The sequence below is a fragment of the Oratosquilla oratoria genome, chromosome 13 (genome assembly GCF_046742065.1).
Source record: "Oratosquilla oratoria isolate Oo_2021 chromosome 13, ASM4674206v1, whole genome shotgun sequence".
Taxonomy (NCBI): domain Eukaryota; kingdom Metazoa; phylum Arthropoda; class Malacostraca; order Stomatopoda; family Squillidae; genus Oratosquilla; species Oratosquilla oratoria.
In genome coordinates, this window is record NC_134789.1 from 4,282,468 (window position 1) to 4,288,602 (window position 6,135).

A 6,135-nucleotide genomic window follows, 5' to 3' on the forward strand; every position below is an offset into this window, starting at 1 on the left:
AACGAACTCTCAACTGTCGGTGCCGCTGAAGCAGTTGGAAGCCCAGTATGATAGCCCTACAAGGGTGTAATGTATGGTTTAACGTCACAAATTCCTTCCATCGGAAGGCTAGGACGGTGCCCCTCACAGAGGACTTTGTAGCGTGGAATTTAATGAACCGTGCCCTTGGTTCAACTTCGCCGGAGGCAGGATTCGAACCGCCATCCCCTCGACCTTCGCCGCAAGTAACGACGCCCAAACCCGCCCAGTATGTACAATAGGAAATTACCTGACGATTTGAAGAATGCATATATAATGTTATTTTTTTTTATCAAAGTTGTAATACCCAAGTGCTTGTATCTAATGAGGTTGTTGACTTAGTATGTTATGTACTGTGTACATTAATTATTGTAGAGGCTACGTACGAGTCCGTCCTAATTACTCTTATAATTATTTCATTCCTTCAGGGACCAATAGCGGGTACCTGCTTGTATTTAGTGGTTCTGGCCCAAGGGGTTGGCATTCGGTTTCCGGACTGAACCCAAGGTCTCTCTCTATCAGCTTCAACTGTATTTCTTACACATTTTCACACATGAAAAGCTGAGAACCGGCGACTGATCGCTACCCAAACTCATACAACACAGAAATCCAAATTTTCTTCCAGGGACCGTTGGTGGTCACTGTGGGGTTGCGGGTTTTTCCACGTAGTAAAACTCGAGGCATCAGTTAATTAACACTCCCGTGTATACCCAAAGAACCAGACCAACATCCGATTTTGTCCTTTTCTCAGGGTTCCTTGGAGGATTTCAGCCAACACTAAGCTCGCCGGAGCAGCCCGTTGGTACAGTGGATGCCTCTATTCAGGTAAGAGGGACCACAGCTGCAGGGGAACGATGCAGCTCCTGCTGCTGCTGCTGCTGCTGCTGCTGCTGCTGGTGGTGGTGGCGGCGGTGGCACGGAAACAGGTAGCAGAGCAGTTGAGTGGTAATTAATCCATGGTGTTACCCACTCTCTCTCTCTCTCTCTCTCTCTCTCTCTCTCTCTCTCTCTCTCTCTCTCTCTCTCTCCCTCTCTCCCTCTCCGGTGATGCACGGGTCGTTTGCTGGGCCATCGCTCTCTCTCTCTCGCTCTCTTTCTCTCACTCTCTCTCTCTCTCCGGTGATGTACGGGTCGTTTGCTGGCCCATCGCTCTCTCTCTCTCTCTCTCTCTCTCTCTCTCTCTCTCTCTCTCTCTCTCTCTCTTTCCCCGTTTGTTGACCCCTCACCATCTCCATTATACCGTGACCTATTAGCTGACTTGTTTATTTAACAGTGATTAGATCACGTTTCCTTCAGGATAATTGTGTAATAGTACTGTATATAGAGTAGATAATGATCAGCCTTGCGTATACAGCGTTTGGGCGTTATGACTCTTCCTATGAATATAGAATCTGTTTACCATTGTATTGGTTGTTAGGCGTTGTTAGACGATGTTACCCAGAAAATAAGTTCATTAATGGCGTTAGATCATTAGAAGCAAACTAGATATAGCGACTGGCTTTGATCAGAGGGATTCATTTACGAAGTAGCAAGTTTTGCGTAAAGTTCTCTGTAGCAGTTATTCGCTTGGCCGAATTTGCATCTGCTATCTAGTGGTAGAATAACGTTAACCTTAATACCAGAGATGAGGTGCTTCTGTTTTATGTTTACTGGATGTATAGCACGAAAAATTGTGGTAACTTTGTGTCCAGCTGTCAAGAGATGCTATCTTATATAGCAGCTAGTTGGACAACTTGTTTTTGGAAAGGTATAGATAGTGGTTAGATAATTCGAGAAGGATAGAACCTGTGGTAAATTACATTAAATAAATGTAACTACAGGGTTGTATTGATATTAACAGACTAATTGTTGTTTAACTTTGTCTTTGAGGATAGATTCTGTATAATTAACTCCCAGTGGATACCGTGCCGAACTCAAAAGTAGGTGGTCGTGAGTTCGATTCCCGGGACCCGCTACCGGTTATGCTGCGTTGGTTCCCGACAGCCCTTGCCAGGCGGGGAGGCGACCCAACATTGTCCTAAAAAAATAATAATAAATAAGAAAATAAATAATAATATAAAAAATGACAGGGTTTTGCTTTATCACGGATTTCTCACTTCCCACTGCGTTGGAATGGGATGCTGATTCTCTCTTTCTCTCTCCCTCCCCCCTCTCTCTCCCATTCTCTCCCTCTCCCTCCCCCCCCCTCTCTCTCTCTCCCATTCTCTCTCTCTCTCTCTCTCTCTCTCTCTCTCTCTCTCTCTCTCTCCCTGTCTCATTTTCTCCCTCTCTCTCTCTCTCTCTCTCTCTCTCTCTCTCTCTCTCTCTCTCTCTCTCTCTCTCTCTCTCTCTCTCTCTCTCTCTCTCTCATTTTCTCCCTCTCCCTCCCTCCCTCTCTCTCTCTTTCTCTCATTCTCTCCCTCTCTGTCTCATTCTCTCTCTCTTCCTCCCTCCCACCCTCTATCTCTCTCTCTCTCTTTCCCTCTCTCTCCCTGTCTTTCCCTGTCTTCCCCCCCTCTCTCTCTCTCTCTCTCTCTCTCTCTCTCTCTCTCTCTCTCTCTCTCTCTCTCTCTCTCTCTCACTTTCTCTCTCTGCTTTCTCCCAAAGCAGTGGATTCAAGCAGGTTTGTTAGTAAGACAGTAGCTGTTGTAAGATGTTACATAGAAGAAAAAAACACGTTAGGTTTTTGTCTATTTTATGTGACGCTCTCTGCAATGTATATGGCACGTGATGTTAGAAGCTACTACATAGAACAAAAACACGTTGTATTTGTCTATTTTGTGTTGCGCAATCTGCCAGCGGGTACTCTTTGATGGTCCGTCATCTTGTTCAGACAACATATCTCTCCCGGGGATAGATATTAGATGACAGAGTTTCTAGAACAATTACCGAAATCTTTTGATGGTTACAGAACGCTGTTCATTTGTTTGTGCAGCAGGGTTTTTTTTTTCTAAGGGATGTACTTCAAAGGGAAATGTGTGCTAAAGCTGTACTTGTAGAATGCCTTTACGAGTTGTTTGTTCGTTTGTTTGTTTCGTGGACAGCCAGCTATAGGATATTCTTGAGCTAATGCAATTTTATTTATTCATTTGATATATATATATATATATATGTATGTATATATATACATATATATATATATAAATATGTATATACATATATATATATATATATATGTGTGTGTGTGTGTGTATGTATATATATATGTATATATATATATACATATATACATATATATATATATATATATATATTTTTTTTTTTTGTCAGTAGCTTATTAATGTTATGGTGCAATGGCTATGGCTTATTACTCCGAACAACTATTGTTTGTTGAAATCCGGGCAGTGTAACATCTGGTAGATATTAACTGGCTCACGTCCTTTGATTAGTTGATCTCCTGACCATCTGTATGAAATGTTATTGTCAGGTGGTCACACCGAGGGATGATGATGACAATGACGACGCTTCCAAGGCTATCTGGCCGAGCAGTTCCGTGAATAAGGCCATGGCTGCAACGTGGTTTTCCCATAAATCCCATATAGATTTTATAGAATATAAGTTGTGTTATTGGCGTGGGTAATTTTGTACAGTAGTCTCCCATAATGTGTTGAATAATATTGAGTAAATATTTACATCCTAGACAGACATCCACGACGCGTTCATCCATCTGCCTCTGGTAATTCCTGTGGTATTATTGGTTTTGGACCACCTGTCAGGTGGTGCTGTAGAACGCTGTGTGGTTTCCAGCTGTTATGTAGTGCTGTTGGTCATGAGAGTGGTTCCTCTTGGTCACACAGATGTTGAATGACCTGTTATTTACCAGTGTTTATATCCTTGTAGACAATCTAAGGCCGTTATGTTACAGATGTTGAAACAACTTTTTAGTAGGATAATTTGAGTAAATTGCTGTAACGGGCTGTAGTTCCCCAGCGCTTCTATCGTTGTGGAAAGTCTCGCGATACCGATTTTGGGTAATGGTAGTAATAGTAATGGCAGTGGTTTTAAATATTAGTTCTGAAATGCAAGTCATGTCTGTCAGACGTCAAATTGGTACCCCTTATTTTCTACGGAAATTGAAATGAACACATGCATATTACAATTAGGGAAGTACCCATACACGCAAAAACACACACGAACAAACTGGAATGTGTGTATGTGTGTGTAAGGTCACAGCATTACCCCGTAGATAGAGCCATATATGAACTCTGAGCTCTCAATCCGGTAGGGTCAAGCTGTCAATCACGAGTCAAGCAAGTGATCCAAGACCGTGGATAAACACATACACACACACAAACACACACACACAAACACACACACACACACACACACACACACACACACACACACACACACACACACACACACACACACACACACAAACACACACGCACAATATTCCAGATCGGATATTTCAGTGATTTTGCTGACCCGGATTATATTGTTTATCTCGAGATGACTTTGCACCGTAGCGTGAGGTTGGATTCGTCGTACTTGTCTTCTGTACTTCCTAACCCGCTTGTTACCTGTTTTAACCCTCATGTACCCGTGAGGAGTTGATAATGAATCCTGAATATGATTTTTTTAATGTAACTCTTTGGATTTAGAGGTCCGTACGGGACGAATGATGGGTATGTGGTGGTCCTGGAAGATGGAGGGCAAAGGTGTCCATTTTCGAAACAGCTCAACCCCCTGACCTCTTCCAGGAGGTGCAACCCCGAGGGGCTGGCACTCCGGACTTGGCCCAAGATCTCTCTTCGTCAACTTTAACTGTATTTCTTATTTTCCCCACTTGGAGAGCTGAGAACCGGTGACTGATCTCCTCAGCCAACCACTATGCTTCGGAGACATAGAAACAGTCCCACTCTCACACAATACAGACCACAATTCAAAGTTTCTTCTCAGTGAGATCTGTGGGAGGTTCTGAGGACCGTTGCCACTCACTGTGGGGCTGCGGGCTTTCCGCGTAGTGAAACTCGAGTCAACAATGGATGACAAATAATGGCAAATTCACGCACCCGCATTTCCGACATAATTAAATCTTAGGTCGACTTTTGCCCGTGACAGAAAGGCCGCCAAGCCTTTGGCTCTTCAAGATTCATATATGATCGTTGAAGTACTGTGACCCACATCCCTTCCTCGATGTTCTAAGTGAACTTTGAACAGTTCCCTCGCCGTGCCACACTCACCGTTCAGCTTGAACATAAGAACACACACACACACACACGCACACACACACACACACATGCACACACACACGCACACACACACACACACACACATGCACACACATATATATATACACACATCTCGTGGCGCTGTGGTTAGAGTTCTCGCCTGCCACTACGGCAGTCCGGGTTCGACTCCCGCCCAGGGCTGAAATAATTTCAGTATCGCTGCGTTGCGAGTCGTTACTCCAACTCATTGGCGGGGAGTTCGTGGTATGTGTGCGTATAAGGTCACAGTATTGCCCATAGATCGGTCATATATGAGCTCTAAGCTCTCTTCCGGGAGGGAAATAGCTGTCGATCACGAGTCCAACACGTGATCCAAGACCATGGTGAATTTCTTTCTCTTCCACACACACACAGACGACATCACATATGTATATATATGTATATATATATATATATATATATATATATATATATATATATATATATATATATATATATATATATATATATATAAGAACGTAAGAATTGAGAAAACTGCAAGAGACCATAAGTTCGATATCCCTTACCACCTGCCATCCCCATCAATAAAGTTATCAAACCTACTCTTAAAATAACCAATAGTTTCAGCACTTAAATGGTTACTAAGTCTAGTCCATTTGTTAAATATTCTGTTGGTAAACCAGTTCTTGCCTATTTCCATCTTGCACTTGATCTTCTCACACGGTGAACTTGAGTGTCTTTGTTATGTATGAGAAGATGAGATTCTCTGTCAGTCTTGCTTTCCCACCATCATCTAGGTATGTGCTCTAGTAGCATCATCGGAAGCGTGCTGGTCTCGCTTTAGTTTAGTCATGGGTTCGAATCCCGTACTTCTGATTCCCAACATTCCAAGAACTCAGGGCAAAGGTGATGGCTTCGGACGCAGTTAATCAGCGCCTCCTGGCGTAGGCTCCTCGATACCCTC

At 43.2% G+C, this 6,135-nt stretch overlaps 1 protein-coding gene across 5 annotated transcripts in view; it reads left to right on the forward strand.

Annotated features, from left to right (window-relative positions):
* Nucleotides 1–756: 756 nt before the first annotated feature.
* The window catches only part of LOC143032300 (uncharacterized), a 179,766-nt gene continuing 174,387 nt past the window's right edge, over nucleotides 757–6,135 (forward strand). For 4 of the 5 annotated variants that reach the window (XM_076196791.1, XM_076196789.1, XM_076196793.1 and 1 more), the window contains exon 1: nucleotides 757–843. The gene's annotated coding sequence lies outside the window, so the exon portion shown is untranslated. The remainder of the gene's footprint in view (nucleotides 844–6,135) is intronic. The other variant, XM_076196790.1, reaches the window with a different exon arrangement.